The sequence below is a fragment of the Phyllostomus hastatus genome, unplaced genomic scaffold (genome assembly GCF_019186645.2).
Source record: "Phyllostomus hastatus isolate PE091 unplaced genomic scaffold, TTU_PhHast_1.1 phas_contig_62, whole genome shotgun sequence".
NCBI classification, from domain to species: domain Eukaryota; kingdom Metazoa; phylum Chordata; class Mammalia; order Chiroptera; family Phyllostomidae; genus Phyllostomus; species Phyllostomus hastatus.
In genome coordinates this window covers 8035902-8058060 of record NW_025333921.1, presented here as the reverse complement: position 1 = coordinate 8058060, position 22159 = coordinate 8035902, and positions in this window count along the sequence as shown.

Sequence of the window (22159 nt, the reverse complement as noted above, 5' to 3'; positions counted from 1 at the left end):
AAGATAATATTCAGGAAACCACAGGTATTTCAATACCAGTACAGTATAAAATGTGAAGATCTATAACAGTAAATGTGTCTGGATAGGTAAATGAAAATGATATTCTTAAAAGTCAGGTATGGTTAGAAAATAATATTTTTTACCAAGGGGAAGTAATATAAATTGGTCATGAAAGTCCTAGAGGAAAACATAGGCAGGAAAATCTCAGACATTCCACCCAGCAACATCTTCACTGATATGTCCCCTAGAGCAAGGGACATAAAGGGAAGAATAAACAAATGGGACTTCATCAAATTAAAAATATTCTGAATGGCTAAAGAAAACAGCATTAAAATGAAAAGAGAACCAACTATATGGGAAAACATATTTGCCAAAGATACCTTGGACAAAGGCTTGATCTCTAAAATATATAAAGAACTCACATGACTCCACTCCAGGAAGACAAACAACCCAATTAAAAAATAGGCAAAAGGCTTGAACAGACACTTCTCCAAGGTGGACATACAGAGGGCCCAGAAAGATAGGAAAGGGTGCTCAGCATCACTAGCCATCAGAGGTGGCTATTAAAACCACATTAAAACCACAGCGAGATACCACTTCACACCATTGAGAATGACCATCATAAACAAAGCAACAAAGAACAGCGTTGGAGAGATTGTAGAGAAAAGGGAACCCTAGTGCGCTGTTGCTGGGATTGAAAACTGGTGCAGCCGTTATGGAAAACAGTATGGAATTTCCTTAGAAAACTAAAAAATGGCTGTCTTTTGAATCAGCAACTCCACTGCTAGGATTATATCCTAAGAACCGTGAAACACCAATCCAAAACAACCTAAGTACCCCAATGTTCATAGCAGCACAATTTACAATAGCCAAGTGCTGGAGGCAACCTATAGTTCATAGTGTAGTAGTGATTATCCTATGAAATGTGTGTAATTTGGAAATAGCAAACTGTGTAGAAATATAAAAATTTCATAAGCAATTCAGTGTGTTGGTAAGAACATTCTTGGACTCTGTATGTCACAATTCTATGGAAGACAGATACGTTTTTCAAGAATTGCTGGGACAACTATAAGAATAATGATAAGAAAATATGCCCTGGTTGGTGTGGTTCACTAGACTGAGTGCCAGCCTATGAGCTCAAGGGTGCCTGGTTTGATTTCCAGTCAGGGAACATGCCTGGGTTGTGGGCCAGGTCCCCAGCAGGGGCACATGAGAGGCAACCACACATTGATGTTTCTTTCTCTCTCTTTCTCCCTCCCTTCTCTTTTGTATAAAAATAAATTAATAACATCTTTTTTAAAAAAATAAAAAAGACATAAAGGACAAATGGACAAAACTGAGAGGTGGTGGGATCAGAGAAGGAAGGTGGGGATGGCTGGGGTGTGGGGAAGTGGTGGGAGGAAAATGAGGAAAACGCAGACAACTGTACTTGAATAATAACAATAAAAAAGTCTCTTGATGCATTATTTTTAAATAAGTGCATAATATTCCAATATATGATTATGTTTTGATTTATTTCATCATTCTTCAACTAAGATACTTTTTAAGCCATATACAGGGGTCTGACACAAATAATACCCCTTTTTATCACAAAACCTTTTATTACAAAGTCATAAGCATGTAACTGTAACATGACAACATCACACTCAAGCATACCATGTGACATTTTAGGGGAAATGTTCAAATTGCTCTTGTTGATAATAATAAATAGTGACTAAATAATAAAACCACACTCAAGCAGGCATTACTTCTGCTGGATCCTGTATTTTGAAAATGTATAATAAAAGTATGTAACAAAAAATAATGTCATCAAAATGTTAGCATCTGACGAAACTAGATGGTGAGTTTATAGTCATTTCACTATTTTTAAACTTTTAATATTTGAAATATTGAATAAATAAATATATTTTCAAAAAAGAACATCTCATCCAAATTGCAAGTATATATAACTTGAATTTTTATAGTACAGTTTAGATATATAGTTAAAAGTTGCCAGTAAAATCTTCATCATTTAATATGCTTTTAGGAAAATAATTGTATTATTAGGCTAAATATTTCTAGCCAGTAAACTGTTTTGTCTATTGTAACAATTGTTTTCTATCATGAGCTTTTTATTTTTAGGAATGTGTATGTGAAAAGTAGGTATTGCCTTATTTATGCTTTGTCAAATTCAACTTTCATGTAATTTCTCTCTTATACTTGAAAGCAAATCTGTTTCAAATATATTTTGAGTATTTTTTTTACTTTTATTTCCTTTCTCTGTTAATTTATTTTATGTTTTGTATGCCATACTTCGTTGTGAGAGGCTCATGTTTCTCAATTCCAGGACTTTGTTCATATTGGGAAATGAAGTTGCATCACATTCCATCTTCTTTTACTCATATTTCTGCATTAGCACGTTTCCAAAAATTAACCTTGCTCAGGCTGTGGATTTCTGCTGACATGTTATGGCACTGCTGCAGAAGCACCACTAAACTAAATAAAAATCTGCTTGCCTATGCACTAATAGCATTTTCTATAGGCTTTTCCATAAAGATAATTCCAGAAGAAAGTGTGGAAGTGAAACTTTTATTACAATGAAATAATGGCAAGATTTTCTTCTTTTGTAGGTTTTACACACTCCCTAAGGTCAGAGCTGGGCTAGCAAATTTAAAAAAAAAATAGTTCAGCTATTTCTGTTGTATCCTCCCAGAATTAACATCCACTTTTTCTTGATACCTTGCCCACTTTTCTCAGCTGGATTTTATTTCTCTCCCTGTACTCCCTTTTGAATCTAACTGTACAGTTCTTTCCCACAAAGAGAGAACCAACTAATAATCATGACAGCCTCCCTCCTCATCATCTGCAATGATGCAAGCTCCAGTCCTCTTACTATGGGAGAAGTGTTTTTAGCGCTATGTCTGAAGGTCAGAAGTACCAAATGTGTTAGGAGAAATTGGAATGGGCATACTGGAGGTCTTGCTTGTAGCATAGGGTTTGCAAAATCAGGGTAGAAATGAAACTATAAGATATTTTAGAAGGTTTTAGGAAATCAGTAACATCAAAAATGACACACAAAATTTAATAGAATTTTGCTATAAATAATAATACTTACTCTACAGATAATGTCTGGAAACCTTTCCTTAATCTATAGAAAATTGTCAGCCTCTATTTTCCATCACATTTTTAGGACATACATGGTTGTAAATTTTGTGTTGCTGTAAGAATTGATATTCTTGTGCTTGGTTCTCTATCCAAATGAATTATAATATTAGGAGTAAAAATTTCATTCACATATATTGCCTTTTGACTTTGCAGTTTCTATTGTTGCAATTTAGCCTGAATGTGGAAAACTAAACAAATGGGCAAAATTTTTCAACAAACAAAAGTTTTGGCTCACCTCCAAGGACCTGGGTTTTATGGGCTTTTCTGTGTCTAATATAACTTTCTGTCAATGTGCATGCTTTAATATCCTCTTACATTCTATGTCACTTGCCTTCCTCCTTTCAAATGCTACCTGAGTACAATTTTTAGTTTGTGTTTATTCATATTCACCATTGTTTACTTCTCATGCCTGTTTGTTTGAGAAAACAACACCACCTACTTCTAATTTTCATAATATTAGGCAAAGAAACAAAGGTTAAGCTTCTAGAAGTACTGATCAGATTTTGAAGAGACGGTGTTTATAATGTTGCTCCTTAGTCACTTGTTCAAGAAGGCTTTGAACATAGGCATACAATCCCTCCTCCCACCTCAATACCCAGAGTCATTCTTGCTGCATTCATTATCTCAGATAGGAACAAAGAGAAACAAAGAGAAAATCCTGTAACCATTCCATACATAGCACATAGTGACACATTAGTAATAGCACTTCTTTTTAAAAATTTTCCTTAGGATTAAGAGTGTTTTGCACAAAAAAAAGCAACTTTGAGAGCTTGTATGGTATAGGAAAAATGTGCCTCATGAACACATAGTATAGGAGAAAGCTTTTATGTGTGTTAAATTTCAGCTAACATTATATCCATACCATTTTTTATTTTACCTAATTTAGTTTAAAATCTTATTTTCATCCAAACCAAAGTCTTATCTCCTACATCAAAAGATCATATTCAGTAGATCAAAACATGTCAGTGTTTTTAAAACTGACTGAATCTAGGTTCTGGTAAAGAAGAGTAAAACTCTAAGAACAGTTTGAAAATCATTCAAAAATTCTCTCTGCCTCTTATTAATCACTCGGTGTCTATTCAGAATTACATATGGAAAGCAGACCTGATTAAAGAAGGCAAGAGGAGTCTGGAGGGCATAAACGAGAGAGTGCAGTAAATGAATCTCGAGATTTTGAGTGTGTACATGACATAATTATATTCCACTTGTGCTATTTCATCAGCTGATGTGCAAAGCAGTGAAGATTTGGGGAATTCTGAGAATCTGGCATCTCACAAGAGTCCCATGCTGTGGCTTCTCCACCTTTGGGAATATCTAGGGAAGTTAAAGTATCCTTTGTCAATAAATCTGTGTCCCTCAAATGTGTTTGTCACCATCTTTATGTGAACCACTGAGCCTTCTCATTTTGTTGCTGATGCACTGGCTCATCTCTAATACGTTGATAGAATTGCTGCTATTCATTTGCAGGTAGTTTGCAGAGATCTGATACTCAGCCAGGGTGAAAGCGACAATGTGCCATATACTGGGACTTAGGCTTCATACATAATACCACCACAAGTCAGCTCAAGTCATTAAAGAAACAGTACTATGTATACAAATTTATGTGAGTCCCATTGATACAAAGGATTGTGATTTACATGATAGCAAACTGATCTGAATAAAAAAATTAATTTTAAATGCTCATTTTGGTTTCATACCAACACTTCTCTACTGTCATATGCTCTAAAGCTCGGTAAAAATATAAAGGTTCCAGTAGCAGATATAATTAAAGAAGAAAAGACAAAGAGAAAAAAATACATACTTCAAGTAAAAATAAACAGTGAAAATCAATGTGGCTGACAACAGGGAGTTAGCAAAAAGACTCGAAGTATTTACTATGCCAGGAAATGTTAAATTATTTTAATTGGGGCCTCTGAGAGAGATTTTGGCTTATGTTTCAAGTAAAAATATTAAAACACTAGAAACTAAAGCTCACTAAAATAAGTTTTTGAATAAATCTTTATAAGATGGTATTTTCAATAATGTTTAATTACATAACACTATACTGAAATACCCTAAGCAGTGAAGTTGTAAGCTCTTTCTGTAATAAAGAGCTTAAACCACATAGAGTGAACCACATAGAATTGGAGCTTCAAACCACATGGAGTGAACCACATAGAATTAGATTGCAAGGAACAGCTTTTTTTTCTATATTTAGCAGAGAAGCATTTTTATCTCTTGGTGTGATTAGTTCCTGTAAATCAATAAACTGATTCAGAGTAAAATCTTCTTTTTACCATTTCACTACATGATACATAAAAAATTTCCCCATTTGAATTATGTTGTTCAGTTGTATTTCATTTAGCTAAATTAAATATTCTTCATGTAATGAAGGTAAAAGTTTTTTAAATTGCAATATGTGTGTATAAGATTAAATAAAGACAATAGATCATTTACTGTGATCAACCCAAATTACAAACTTATTGGAAAAGCATGAACTCATTAAGCATTGGAAGATTGTGTATGTTATATTTGTTCATAATTTAATCTTATACAACAGATTTGGGGGAGAAAACCATAAATAAGTAGATACTGTGTCGTTGCTGGAAAGCAGAGTCAGCTTCATTTGACATATCACTCAATTCAATTTTATGTTTTAATATAACTCATTTTTAACTCAATTACATCATAGTCTAAACTAATTATATTTGAGAAATGTTTTTGAAGAAAATGTGAACTAAAGATTTTTTTAATAGAAAACATGTATTTCATTGGACAGTATAGCAAATTAGTAGGGGCATAATATTCTAACAAGTGCATATATGTTATTTTTCAAAACTAATAATTTAATAACAATCTTTCTAAAGTGTCAGAATGACTGGAAATTCCAAATTAAGCTTTACTGTTCTGTTCAATAAAAATACTTAAAATTGTGCCTCATGTACGGTGTGCTTAAAACAAAACATTAAAATATCTGTTTTTTAGCATACATTGGGTATTTTGTAAGTATTTGGTGAATAGATTTGGGATAATTAAATTCTATTAATATAATTCTTTTATTTAAACTTTACCTAGATAGATTAAATGCTGCAAAATGTAAATTTATTTGTTTAAATTTAATATCCACATGTGACATTTGTGATCACTCATGAAAATTAAATGTTGTAAATATATGTTTTTGAATGTGAACTATTTCATAACACTTTAAGATTCTGGTTTTGAGGAGAGTGATGGCATTTGCTGAAAATTAATTATGCAGATTGCAAACTTTCTAAGAATATATATTTCAGTGTTTATATTAGCTATAGAAATATATTTACAATCATAATATTAATAAAGCAATGCACAGTGAGGTGCTATTTCAATTCCTCAATTTAAAACAAAATTACAACATAATATTAGAAATGTTGAGATGACATAAATCTGAATCATTTCTCTGGGACCCTAGGAGCTATCCACCTTGACGTTCTTGAGTGGGTTTGGCAATATATAAATTCAAGTCATTTAGGCTCCTTAAGGCTAAAGAGCATTTTCTGGGCAAGCTGTATTTTGACTTATCTAGATGGAAGAGAGACCTCACTTCCTAAGCCTACAGGGTTTTCTCTAAATATATAGCTTTTATTTTTGACTAAGTAATACATAGAAGACTAAAAAACTATCTGGGAATTTTAAATTCTCTGCACACAGTTACTTGTGAAAAAAACATAAATGCTTTTTCTACCAGTACTTAGTGCTTAAAATGTGAAACAAATCTCACAAAACATTGGAGACATATTATCTTTCACCATATTGTTTTATAAAGCCTTAATATGTTTTGCTGTCTTTGAGAAATGTTGACTTTCTGCCATTTGTTAGCCTCCCAATAAACTCTGCCTAGTTCTCTTTCTGACCTAGGAGAAGAAGAATGCCTACATTTTTTGTTTTTTAATTGTTGTCTTAGGTAAGAAGATGAAGTGAAGTATTGGTTAATGTTTTAAGAATAGATAGTGTGCAATATTGAAAATAACACCATTAAAAATTTAAGGCTAAATTCAGATAGGGCCTGATTATTGGTGTGTTCATTTCCATAAATCCAGGTACTAACCATGTGCTGGACTGCTTTGAACATCTGTGGAAGAGAGAGTGGCAGGAGTAGTGGGTGTGGGAATGCAGTGGAAAGGTAAACATAAAAGGAAGGTTTTCTCCTCCTACCAGTAGCATTTTAATATTTGCTGTAAGATGTGTTTTTCCCAGTTCCCCTCTTGGAGGATGGACACAGGGTAGAATTGTTCTCTTTGAGGGGGAAGGAAAAAAGAATTTTGGTGTATGTGCAAGAAAAGAAGATCTATTTTGTGCCTTAGATTATCAACTCTTTAACCACCAGACTTGTTATCTGGCAGGTGTAGAGAGTATTTCAGGGAGAAATGGTGCATGGATATTAGTCTGATAATACCTACTTGCTCATGTTCTGATTCTAAAAACTTCTGAGATGAGTGTATGAAGTATATCCTTGCTGATGGGCCTCAGCTGTACCAGAAATGCCATGCTACATACAGACTTGGAAAGAACAACAGTAAGGTATAGGAGGAGACAAGAGGTAAACAAATTAGATGAAGATGGGGGTGAAGTCAGCTCATAACTGTTGAAAGTATGTGTAAAACTGAATTCGCATCAGTCACACATTCTGTTGTTAATGACCAATAGAATAAAACAGCACACTTCCCACTACTTACTGGGTGCTCTTCATATTCCACCAACTCAGATAGGGCACATGGAGCCATATTTAACTCTACTTTTCCCTTTCCCATTCCCTAATGGCAGAGGCATATGACTCCAAGGGAAGACAGGAAGAGTATGAGAAAATATATCACAAAATTTCACCTCACTAAGACACTGAACTGATGCCATATCTTATTGAATGAGGATAGTAGTTGAGTCAAATAAATTTGAAATGTTGAAACAGATAGGTTAAAGCCTTACTAATAAATATTTACTAAAATAATAAATTGCTACTCAGGGGACTCATTACCTATAAAAATGTTGTTTTAATAGAATATGTGGGGTGGGCCAAAAAGTTCATTTGTTTTATTCTATAACATGGCTCTAGTAGTGCTTAGATGTCTTTAACTTCATTTGAAACAACTTTGTTAGATTGTATTGTGACAGCTGTTATATTACTGTTTCTTTTTTTTCTTTTTTTTTAAAGATTTTATTTATTTTCAGAGAAGGAAGGGAGGGACAGAGAGAGAGAAACATCAATGTGCGGCCACTGGGGGTCATGGCCCGCAACCCAGGCATGTACCCTGACTGGAAATCAAACCTGTGACACTGTGGTTCGCAGTCCGCGCTCAATCCACTGAGCTACGCCAGCCAAGGATTGATGTTTCTTTCTCTCTCTCTTTCTCCTTCCCTTCCTTTTCTAAAAATAAATAAAATTTTTAAAAAATAATAAAATTGATACCTTCATTTATTAATGTGTTCTGTTTCAGTCCACTAAAGACATTCTTAAAAGTCTTGTGTATGTTTCAGTTCAAATCTACTTGAAAATATTGTACTATATAGCTCTTTGTTTTTCATTTTAAGGAAATCTCAACATCAAGATTATATCTATGCAATAGCTAATAAAATAGAGAAAATTTAGATTAAAAAATGAATACACATTATCTAAGAGTTGTTTTTATTTTAAAATACATTTTTATGGTTTTGTTATGGCCTATCTCTTAATGACAAGCATTATTAAGTCAATTATTTGAAAAGTATTTTCACATCTTATTCTTTACCAATCAAGGTTGGATTATTTTTGTTAATAGTCAAAAAGGAAGATAATAAAAATAACAACATCAATAGCAATTGAAGAGGTGTTACACTAATACGTATTTCCACCAAAATATCTCATTTAAAATTAATTTATACATGAAAGACTGTAATTCCCAGAAGTTACAAAATTTTCCAAGACCTAAATCTCACAATAATAGAAGGATACACAAATTATGTAAGTTTTCAAGAAATATAAATAAAAAAATGGTTGGGGATTTCTTGAAAAAATGTATATAGAGAAAGTTTTTAAAAATTCTAGTTATGTCAACATTGATAAAAATTATTTGCTAATAACCATAAGTATTAATATTAATATATTTTATAATTAATAGAAGTCTTCTACATATGATAGAGAATAGTGAGGACTCAATAACATCATGATTAAAACTAAAAATTCCTGATTCCATGTACCTGGGTAATACTGGCAAAGCTTTTGTTTTGTGGTCTATAAAACGTCAATTAAAATAGTTTCCATTTCATGATTTATTTGAGAATTAATTAAATGCATGTATGATATTTTCAATGGTACCTGGCTCAGAGCAATTAATAATTTAATAAATGTTAGCTGTATGAATAACAGTTACACAATCATGCTTTACAACAACATCTTGGGTAATATAGGTATGTTAAGCAAAATTATAGACAAAACAAACCAGAGAACTAAATAAAATACCTTAAATTATAAAGTACTAGAAAGAAATGTAGGAAAAAATATTTGTGACCTCAAAATGGGGAAATGTTTTAAAATATAACACCAAAAGCATAATTCATTAAAAAAATAAATTGGAATTTGTCAAAATTGAAAACTGCTCTCTCAAAGATGCTGCTACCAAATGAAAAGACATGCTACAGCCTGGGAGAAATTATTTATAAGTCATATGTCTCATAGAGGATTTGATTCTAAAATATAAAAATAATGTGTAAACTAAATAATAAGAAAATAAACAATCTAATAGAAAGAAGCCAAGAGAACCAAGCAAATAATCTATCAAAGAGATAAGATACACAAGGAAACTTAGTTCATGAAGGACGATCTAGTCCATATGACTAACCATTAAAGGAATAAAATTAAAATTACAATGGGATAAAATGTAAAATATTATAATGTCAAAAGTGCTACATGCAGTTAGGGGTATGGAATTATTTTAATTCTCAAACATTACTAATGGGCAGCCACTCTGAAAAATGATATGGTACTTTATTTAAAAATTATATACTTACATGACCCAGCAATTTCACTTCAAAGTATTTACTCAAAAGTGAAAACTTGTGTTCATATAAAAACCTATATGAAAGTATTTATTTTTGATCTTTGTAAATAGTAAAAATAAATAAAACCCAATGGTTTTACAACTTTTCTATATCTATTGTATAATGGAGGAATACTCAGCAATAAAAAGAAACAAACTGTTCTACAATATTTTTGAGTCTCAAGTACATTTTGCTAAATGAAAGACACCAGACTCAGAAGCCTGCTGAGTGAATTATTTCATTTATATGACATTTGAAAAAGCCAAACTATTCTGTAGAAAACAGATAAATAGTTGTCAGAGTCAGTGGAGAAGAAATAGTTACAAAAGGACATGAAGAAATTTTTTGTGATGATAGAACTGATCATACCTTTGACTGTGGTTATAAGGCCACATGAGTGTGTCAAAACTCATAAAACCATGCAACAAAAAATTGTTTTTACTTTAAGTAATTTGTATGCCATTGAAAAGAAGGAAGTTACGAAAACAGAAGGATGAAATTACAAGGGATTTTTTTACTGAAAAAAAGAAGGAATTGTAGAATTCTATAAATTTGTAAATAAAAAATTACATTTTGAACATTTCAAAATCTTTTGCTTTAAAATCTTCTAATGTTCCTTCATATTTATAAAACACTAACTGTATTTAAAAATACTATGCCTATGGGACAAAAATCACATTTTATCACAGGATTTATAAGTCATGTAAGTGTAACAAGATCGATTGTGGGGCTTTTTAGTGTTTGTTTTTATGGAGATCACTTTTGCACATTTCAGTATTTATTTTTTAATTCATTTTATTATTCTAAAAAAACTATAAAGTCCAATGTATTTTTTAGCCAAGAGTACTGGTTCTACAGCTACCTTATCATAATATGTAAAAAGAAGTTATTTACACAATTCCATTTTACTCCTTTATCCACTAATAAAAGAATGAATTACTTGGCATATTTGGTATCCTTTCCATATTACAACATCTGAAAATTTTTGTTTTTTCAATAATGGTGTCAGCCCCCTTAACAAAGGCAAACAATTACAAGTTGTAACATTATTAAATAATTAATCTGAGCCCTGGCTGATGTAGCTCAGTGGATTGAGCATGGGCTGTGATCCAAAGCATCGCAGGTTCGATTCCCAGTCAGGGCACATGCCTGGGTTGCAGGCCACAGCCCCCAGCAACTGCACATTGATGTTTCTCTCTCTCTCTCTTTCTCCCTCCCTTCCCTCTCTAAAAATAAATAAATAAAATCTTAAAAAAAAGAATATTTAAAAAGTGGTCTATAAAAAGTAATTAATCTGGAACCCAAGAACTTAATGTTCATATATACATATAAAATATATATGTAATATATATAATGTCAGAAAATAGCATTTTTGTATATGTGAGTTGTATTTATGGATGTATACATGTGAGATATATGTATGCATGTATGTGTATATATGTCTATACATATGCAAAGATTATGTGTGTATCTGTATATGTATGTGTGTATACATACATAAGTACATGCATCTATACATATGTATACACACACATAACATTGGATACTACTCTTCTTTCTCATTTAACATATTTTCTTAAATCATAAAATGCATGTATAATATAACAGTGTTTTCTTAATCAGAAATACACTTGTCAAAAATATTAAAATGTAACATTTCTTATATATTATAGTGTCATTGACTGACTAAGGGAACAGAAGTCTTATAATTTTTCATAACTTCAAGGGAAGTTTTTAGAATAATGTACTAGAGCCCAGGTTGGTGGCTCTAGAGGACTGAGTGCCAGTCTGCAAACCAGTGGCTCAGTGGTTTGAGTGCAGATCTGCAAACCCAAGGGTCACCGGTTTGATTCCCAGTCAAGGCAGGTGCTTGGGTTGCAGTCTGGCCCCCAGTGCTGGGGGTGCACGAGATGCAACCATACATTGATGCTTCTCTCCCTTTCCTTCTCCCTCCTTTCCCCCTCTCTAAAAATAAATAAAATCTTTTAAAAATTGCATAATATACTAGAAATAACTCCCAAGTAGCTCTTCTTCATTCATTGAATATGTCAAAATTTAAGTCAGTGTTTTAATCTGCACAAGCTTATGTTATTATCTGTGGCAAATTAAATAGGCACATAAGTGACCCATCCAAAGTCTGTATCCGCCAGTTTCTTGTGCTCCTAATTGTCAAAACCATTTTCTTTCTTTTCACCACAATCACTTAATCATAGAATCTTATCTGAGCTATTATTCTATTGATCTCATATTTCTACATATTTTGTGAGCATAGTCACCACTTGCTTTTGTTCTGGACTACCTTTACAAGGATATTTATATAACAAACAGCCTTGTAAGGTAGAGATAATATCTTCCTCTGGAACAAAGGGTAGGAATGCTTGATTACCATTTTAAAGTATTCAGGTTTCCTAGGCTCAGAGTTCCTCTCTTGTCAACACAAATGACTGTGTGTACAGGTGTTACCTGACCTTCTTATGGTATTTTTGGGGGGATTGAGGCTTAGGGAACCAACCCAAGAAATACTGATATTCCAGTTATTGCTATTGCTATGAGTAATAAATTTATTTGTCTCTAACCCAGGATTCTTGTTTCTTTAACTTGCCTCCATGAAACTATGTTAAACTAACTTGTTAGCTACTAAATGGAGGCTTTGTGGAAGAGGAAGGAAAAGAAAAAAATGTTAATCTAATCAGTTAACAGAATTTGAGTGAAGTCTGTGTGAAATGGTGGTGAATATATTAACTATATTTTATGGTGGACTGGGTAATAAATGATCTTGCACTCCCTTGCCTACTAATATGGATGAATAGGGAAGAGACTTGCTTGCTGAGTACTAGGACATAGGTAAAAAGACAGTTGTTCCAAAAGTGCCCAATTTTTATCTAACTCTCCCCAGTACAAGGAAAACTTCCATTTAATCTGACGATCAGTCTCAGGTTCACTTCATTGTAACAACTAATCCTAAAATTCACCGAGGATGAGCAGAAGATTCTGGTCCCTTTCAAACAGGAGTTACAGAAACACACACCTACATCACTGCACTGAACATAAAAGAGGGAAATGTGTGCCTGTGATGGGTTAGAACTTTGGCTGTTTCCCCTGGGAGAGGGGAGGGCAAGGCAGACAATATTTGTCAAGGAAAATAGCAATGCTGTGCTGTCTTAAGACTTAGCTTCTCCTGAAGTCTATAGGATCAAACTTAGATTAATTCAGAGATGACAGTAAAAAGTCTCAGAGTGTTTTCCAGTGGGTTCTGGCTTTATAAGAGATTCTCTGAGATAGTAACATCCTCAGAGAAATCAAAGTTGAAGCAATGACTGCCATTCATACTCTTACTGCCCTGGAGACAGTTTTCAATGATGAAGTAAGTGAACCATTAGAGAATGAGAAACTGATGCAAAGAAATCTGGACAAATATTTCTATTTAGTTCTACACCTAGAGAAACTCTGCTAGCATTTATGTTTACTCTGAGAGAAAACTTAATAAATATTCCCTTGATAATGGAGGCAGCAAATGCCTGAATAAGATGGACTCCTCACACCAGGTGACCACTGTGCAAGTCAAGCCTGTGTGTATCAAAGGGCTAAAATCTCATGGCCATGACCAGAAAACTGTGTCTGTGTCTGTGTGACAGAGTCCCCAAAGCTGTCAGTGATGATGACCTCTCTGCCAACTATAAAGCTGTGGGTGGACTGAAAATGTTGCAAATTTTTGGTTGAATCACAAGCAGCCACATTATTCCTCAAAATTTCTCCTTCAGACCCCTTGGTCCTTTCATTCCTAGTATCCCTGCCTCAAATGTTTTAAGGTTTAAGTCAAGTTTTTGTGAGTTAAGGTTTACTGGAACCCAAAGGGTGTGGAGGCCATATCCATTCTTTTGAATATGCAGATGAATATGGGGGAAAGAAACCAAACAAACTTTTATGGTTCTGTCTGATATATACATCCAAGTCACCATTTTGCTGGGGCCCTTGGGGAGCAAGGGGTACCAAAATTAAACTGATATTTGGACAGGGTTTCAGTGAAGAAGAGAAGGTGACATGACAATTTGAGTGTAATCATATAAACTAAATCAGTGTATTGTTTTTATTTCTTCTACATATGAATGTATAGTAGGAATTAAATGTATTATCTGCTAATACTTCTTGGATCCATAAGTGACAGAGTATATTATCCTGATTGGGGAAATCCACATATAATGAAGTGTTAGTACCTTTGGGCCTTATAATGCTAATGACACCTTCAAGATACAAATATCTATGACTACTGACTTTGCTGAAGACTCTGGAAAATGAAGGCAGACTTCCTCTAGAGATACCCTATAAGGTTTTACATTTATACCTTTTGACATAGCTACTAAGTACATGGATATTTTTCTTTTGGAATCTAATGAACAAACTGAACTAACAAAGAAAACAGGGACAGAGTCATAGATGGAGAGCAGGATGACAGCTAGTGTTGGGGTTGGGGGTGGAAAGATTTAGCAAAAAGAAAAAAAGACTCATGGAGATGGACAACAGTGTGGTGATTGCTGGGGGGAGGGTTTTAAGGCAACTAAATGGTAATGGAAAAAATACAACAAAGATTAAAAAATAAAGTACAAAAAACAATAGAATACTGATTTTCAAAAGCAGTTATTAGCTTGCTACAGGACTTTGTTAAATTTTAAATGCCTGAACCATGGAGGCTAACTCCCTGGCCTGATATTTCCATTATAGGTGAATCAACTCATATTCAATGACAAATAAGGTGCGGAGGAGCCAGTAGGTCTTGATACAAAAAATAAATGGTGTATGTGAAGGACATGCCAGTTTATTGCCAGTGGTATCTATACTATATGAGAAAGGAACTAAACTGTAGCTAGCTTTTGGGGAAAACTTTGTCCCCCACTTTGCCATCTAAAGCAAACTGGTTGCTCATTGAGATCTTCAAGTCACAGAGAGGTATTCCCATAAGTACCTGATCCTGGTCTAGAGATGACTCAACTAAGCTGAAACCAGATGGTATCCATTGAATTGGTATGACTATTGAAACTCAATGCCAGCTGTACAGAACTAAAAATATATGTAAAACCCTTTTTGGGTACAACTCAAGGGATTGTCATTGCTCTGGCCAATATTCCTTGATGAATCTTGCTTAATTTTACTAATTCTTGAGTTCTTAAACCAATGCCCTAATCTGCTACTCAGAAAACTATGAATTAGCATATTAAGGATGCTCTTGTTTGGGACCACACACAGGGGAGGCAAATCACAGCTGCTGATCTAATCATTGTGGTCACTCCTGTAGATGTGTAGTCCAGGCTCATTCTTTGAAGAGGCCATCTGGATCTAGCTGCTGATTGAGCCTTACACAGCAGATTGCAAGCATTTCTTCCTGGATTCATCATCACACCCAATTTGGCAAGGCATCCACTATCACAGACTGGACACAAAATAAGGGACTTGATGCTTTTGATGCAGAGATTACAGCTGCATGAAAGTCTTATGACTCATGCCAAATTCAGATTTTTTACCTTGTGGTGAAGGATGCCAGGACATACTGGGCATGAAACCTACCTGCTTTTGACAGATTGACTATATTGAAATTTTAAACCAGTCTCAGGATCATCTATGGTGCTGTACTACTGTTGAGACATGTTCAAGTTATGGTGTTGTTATTACAGTCCAATCAGCTGATTCTGCCCACATACTTGTGACTTCTGAAACTAATCTGTGTTATGTTTTCAGTTTTCCAGACAATCTTCAGTCTGTTAATAGTGTGACTTTTACAACAAATATCACCAGCACTGGGCTTAAAGGCAAAATATTTAATAGACCTTCCATGTTTCTTATCATCTACATGCTGTTGACTATTAAAATGTTCTCCTGCCCTGGCTAGCGTAGCTCAGTGGATTGAGTGTGGGCTGAGAACCAAAGTGTTGCAGGTTCGATTCCCAGGCAGGGTACATGCCTGGGTTGCAGGCCATAACCCCCAGCAACCGCACATTGATGTTTCTCTCTCTCTCTCTATCTCCCTCCCATCCCTCTCTAAAAGAAAATAAAGAAAATCTTTAAAAAAAGAAGCTTAAAAAATAAAAAATAAAAAAAATAAATACATAAATAACATGTTCTCCTGAAAAACTGACTCAAATGTTATCTGACTGTACTACTTTCACTTTGTTCTGGCCCATGCATGTGAGTAAGACAGTTTGGTCACAATGTAGCTCTCCAAAGAAAGGGGTCACTTTTCCTTGACTAATTTCTGGATAATAATCTACATTCAAGGGGTGTGAAATTGCACGGACCTATTTATAAAATTTGACATTTCATGATGCTTCTTTCATTTTTCTATTTATAACACAATGTCATCTGAATGATACATCTTCTGGGTGACAGTCTGGCCAGAAAGAATCCTAGATTCATACCTAATTTTTGTTTGCAGCTACTTTGGTCCCCTTGTTGAAATGACGTGGCCCTAGATGAGAAAGATAATAACTACTTGGTAGAATACTGCTTGGTGAGTGATCCAAAAGGCTCACAGATTCACCTAGACCAAGGCAGGGCACATAATATTTTTCTGTAAATTTTATTAAAATACATTTATTTTTCAAATATTTAATGTTTCTGGATGAAAAAATCTCTCCACAAGTAGGGTATGATCAAAAGAGTAGTGCACTTTTAGCTACAAGAATAGAAAATGATGACTTTTAGTGCTGAAGGGAGAACAGTAACCCAAAAATCAAGGACAGGTGGTGGCAGTGGGGATATTAATGATATTTGTATTTTCTAAAAGAATACTAGAAGTTTTGTATGTAGGAAACTGCACTGGTGCATTGGAAACACTGTCTATTTATCCCTCAGACTGATATAAGTCCTACTTTGGAGGCTCAGGCATTTATAAAATTTTCCTTCTTTCAAGGAGCACCATTTGCACCCTAGGCTGTATTTATAGTGTGGAAGTTAAACATTAAATTGACTCCCTCTCAAACACATGACTAGTCTTTTAGAAGTGATTGTAAGAGAGCTACAAGTTTTTAAGAAAACCCCATTAGTAGATCAAATACCCTGCAGAAGACTGCAGTGATCTCTTCAAATTAAGCCTACCTTTATGTACAGTTTTCTGGAAAGATAAATAACTGATTTACACACAACTTGTGAGCAGTATTCTTTATGAAGGTAGTCATCCAATTACACTGTGATACAAACTTTATTTCTGATATTAACTTATATTAGACATGAAGACACTTTGAATGCCTGAGTTGAAGACCAGATGCACAAACATAACCCTTGTAACACCATGCCAATAATGGTCAAAGCAAAAAGTTTATTTGCCATGTTGAAAGAAAAGGCAGATCCCAAACATGATGTTGAATTTATTGCTAGTTCTGGTTCATTTAATGATTCAAAAATCATTATCTACTATATAATATTAAAGTATGTGGTGAATCTGTGTTACTGATGTGAATGCAGCTGAAGAATTTTTGGAAGCTCTAGGTATTGTAGAGGAAGCTCAAGCTGATTGTTGAGGAAAATTATTTATCGAGCAAATATTCAATATGGGTGAAACCTCCTGATTCTGGAAACAGAAGCCCAAAAAAGTTCTTTCATTCTTAAGGAAAGCAAGTCAACACCAGGTTTCATGGCTATTAAGGACAAAACAACAGTCTTGCTTGGGGGACAATGCTTTATTTAGGCTACAAATTGAAACCCTTTGTGATCTGGCACAGTGAAAACCCCAGGGCCTTCAACAAGCCAATAAGCACACGCTGCCTGCCTGTGCACTGCAGGAGCAGCAGACATCATGGATGACCTAAGTCATCTCTCAAGATGCCATACTGAATTGTTATGCCAGCAAAATGAAGAAACGTTTGGAGAATAACACACCTTTCAAGACATTTTTATTGTTAATAATGATCCCAGAAATCCTCCTTTACTTAATGATCTTCATCCCAATATCAAAGTGGTGCTTTTCCCTTCCAACACAACCTCTTTCATTTTATCAATGGATTAAGGAGTTATAGAAGCTTTCAAAGCTTACTGTAATAAGAGAGCCTTTTCCCAGACTATAGGTGCACCTGAGAAAAACACTAAGTAGATATTGATACAATTTTGGAAGGATTACATCTATAACTACATCAAGAAACCTGCTTGGACTTGGGGTGGTATCACCAAGGAATGCATAAATGGCATCTAGCAGATGACATTCAAGAGGCCCATCCATGACTTCAAAGAATTTGCCAAGAATAAGAACGATGCAAAAATACACAAGGCTGTGTTTGGTATGGCAAACAGCTTTAACCTAGGTGTAAATAAGAATGACATCAAGGAGCTCTTGGAGTTGATTACTGAAAAGTGAACTAGTAAGGAGTTGTTGGAACTGGAATAGGAGTACATAGCTGAGGAAGAGGCAAAAGAAAAGGAAACAGCAGAAGGAAAAAGAAGAACCCTCAGAAAATTCACAGTGATGAGTTTAGCAGAAATTTTTGCAAACTTCAACAAGCTCATTAAAACATTTGAAAAATGGACCCTACCACCAAAGAGTTTTCATTATAGAAAGGAATGTTCATAGTGCGTTTTGTTTACAAACACATCTACGATAAACAAACAAACAAAAAAAAGAAATGAACCAAGCAAACTCCCTGTGAGTATTTCTGAAAAAGGTGACACCACCTGAAGAAAAGCCTCAGGCAGGCTCTTCAGGAGGTGTCCCAGCAGTCATTGTGATCGTAGGCAAGGACAACTCCGTGTGTGCTCTTACCCCTGGAGAACTTCCAGGGACAAGATGTGGAGGAGGGAGGTGATATTGATCATCCCAACCCTGAGTAGGGCTAACTAACATGTGTTTGTGTCTCAGCCTTTAACAAACAAGTTTAAAAAGTAAAAATAAAATAAAATAAAACTAGAGAAAGTTTATACACTTGTTCTAAGAAAGAAAATATTTTATACAGCTGTACAATGTGTTTAAGTTTCATTATTGTAAAAGAGTCAAAAAGTTAAAAATATGATAGCTTCTAATCTAAAAAAGTTACAGTAAGCTAGTTAATTTTCATTGATAAATATTTTTAAGTTTATGCCATCTAAGTATATACTGTTAATAGTCTACAGTAGTGTTCAGCAGTAACCTAAGTCATCATGTTCTGTCACCACTCGCTGATTGACTCGCCCAGAGCAACTTCCAGCTTGCAGCTTTATTCATGGTCAGTGCCTTATACTGGTACCTGTTCTATGTTTATATTTGTTTGGATACATAAGTTAGATACATTGTCTATAGTTTTCAGTAGAGTAACACACTGTACAGGTATATAGCTTAGAAGCAATAGGCTAAGTGTGTAGTTCATTATCATGTTGGTTTCTGTAGGTGCACTCTATGACATTTGGACAAGGATGAAAACACGTTAATGATAGATTTCTCAGAATGTAGCCCCATTCCTTAGAATTTACCCTTGTTGTTAAGCCACACATGACTGGACTTTAAAAGAGATGCAATTAATTTGCACCCTGAACTCATAAGATATTAAACTGAACAAGAAGAGAACAAAGCTAAACTGAAACACAGTAGCACATACTACACTGGATAAAGTGCAAAACCACCTAATGGGAAGCACCCACAAAAATCAAAAGAACAGGGCAAATTGAGAACCATTTAAAAATAGGGCAAAATAGTCTTATAATGGGAAAAAAAAGGTGTTTTAGTAATCAACAGCTAAACAGATTGCTAAGTGATGAATACATTCAGAATAAATGCTTCTAGAATTCACAGACCCAGAATAAAGGACAGAGCTAAAGCAGAATGAGACAATGCTTTTATTATTTTTTACTCTTGAGTACACATTTGTTGCTGCCTCTCTTCATATTATATCCATTAAGCAGGTCTCAATGGATTGATTGGCCTTATTAAATTGCTGGTAAGAAATCCTAAGGAAGTTAGAATTATAAAAAGTGTGATTGAACCCAGGCCCATTTAGTGGTAAAAAAAATAAGTGGGTAATTTGTTACTTAAACTTTACTGAATAGGACTCAATTTAGCTATTATATAAGTCAAAAAGAAGGAAAAAATTTATTTATTTGTTCCAGAAATATTGTATAATGTGCCTTTGAGGCTGAAGTAATAAATTTCAATATCAAGTCTAAAGTAATATTACATAAATTGGTTAAAATAATGTTAAAATAGAAAATATATTCTATTGGGAAGAAGCAAAAATGCTGATAATTATTCTTTTTAAGTAGAAATAAAGAAAGTAGTCTCAAGTGGTAAGCAATAAATCAAACGTAACTCAAAAAGAAACAAAAGCAGAATATATTTTATAGACCTAGAGAAACAAATATAAGAACAAGGAAAAATACATTACCAGAAAATGGAGATATGGAAGGAAAAAGTGAAAAATAGAACTATAGGAATAAAATCACAATGAAGTTAAAAGTAAAAATCCCAGTGATGATGACAAATATAACACCAAAATGTTTTGTGCAAATGAGACAGAGTTCAAAATGATCTCTGATTAAATCTACCAAAATTGCTTTGAAAGAGACTGATCAGGACTATTGCTTACATTAAAACATGTTTTTTTTTTAAACTTCTTTCCAATTTTTATTTCTTGAAAATATTTTTAATGTGCTCTAAAATGCTTTAACAAAAAATGCCAGCTGAGTGACAGATACAGTCTTCATGACTATAATGGGAGAAACTCTTTCCAACACCCTTCTGAATGATTACTACAACCACAGCCATTCTTTCAAAAATCATTTATACACCTTGAAGCATCACAGTGACATTGAAGATATAGCAATAGAAAACATTATAAGAGAAATATTAAGATGTTAAAGTGTCAGCTATTCTTAGTCTTATATGTAAGATAAAGTAAGAAGGAAAAAAACTGTTTTTTCCTATGGTTCAGCGTATGTTCTAATATTAAAAGTTAATTTTTAAAAAATTCTCTCCTGGCTGGCATAGCTCAGTGGATTGAGCTTGTGCTGTGATCCAAAGTATCGCAGGTTCAATTCCCAGTCAGGGCACATGCCTGGGTTGCAGGCCATGACCCCCAGCAAGCGCACATTGATGTTTCTCTCTCTCTCTTTCTCCCCACTTCCCTCTCTAAAAATTAAATAAAATCTTAAAAAAAAATTCTCATGATTGTGGTCCTTACAAGACTGTGAAATCTGAATTACCTGTCCTGGTTGGAATTAGCAGGAGTCCTAGATGGATACATTTTGGTTTTGGTTTACTGATTTCCTTGGCATAGTCAGATGAAATGTTCTATGCTTAACGTTCATTTAGGTGATTGCCCAGGTTGTATGGAATCACAGTCTTGCTTTCTTCCTATGTAATCCAAATCTGTCTATCTAAATTGAGTCAATGTATTTTAAAGTACTGCACTATCCTCTTCTTTTCTATATACTTACTAGACAGGTCTTGCTATGTTTTAGTTTGGAAAATGATAGTGGTTTAAGTATAAACTCTCATGGGGAACATTTTGCATTTTATAGAGTTCTTTCAGGAGAAATACAGCCATGATAAGAATTTTGAGTTCTGCAATGAAAAAAAAATGGTCAAGAGGTTTGTGATAAGTTATCATATGAATTCCTTTGAAATAGAATTGATTGCCCTGAATTACCTTACTTATAATCAGTTCTACATTCACAAGGTGAAAAAAATTTTTCCACATAGTTTAGGAATTTACTCTGGTAAAGTGAGTGGCTGATGTCTTGCCTTATGTGGGGACAGAGGAAAAAAATGCTAGAAATTAGAATCTCTAAATGCTTGATAAAGAAGTCCCGAGTAGATTTTTCTTTGTTTAGATGACCATCTAATCATTTTGTAATTTTAGGTAAGCCAAGAAATAGTCAGGGTTTATGGAAGGAACTGATGTTCTTTTAGACATGAAATTAATGAGAGTTCAAGATAATGTGTGAGAGAGGAAAATGAAAGAATCTTGTGAGACATCTGGGGCAGGGTGGAGTTAACAAAGGGAAAGTAAGTAAGAGGCAAGCACCAAGAAGGAGACAGATT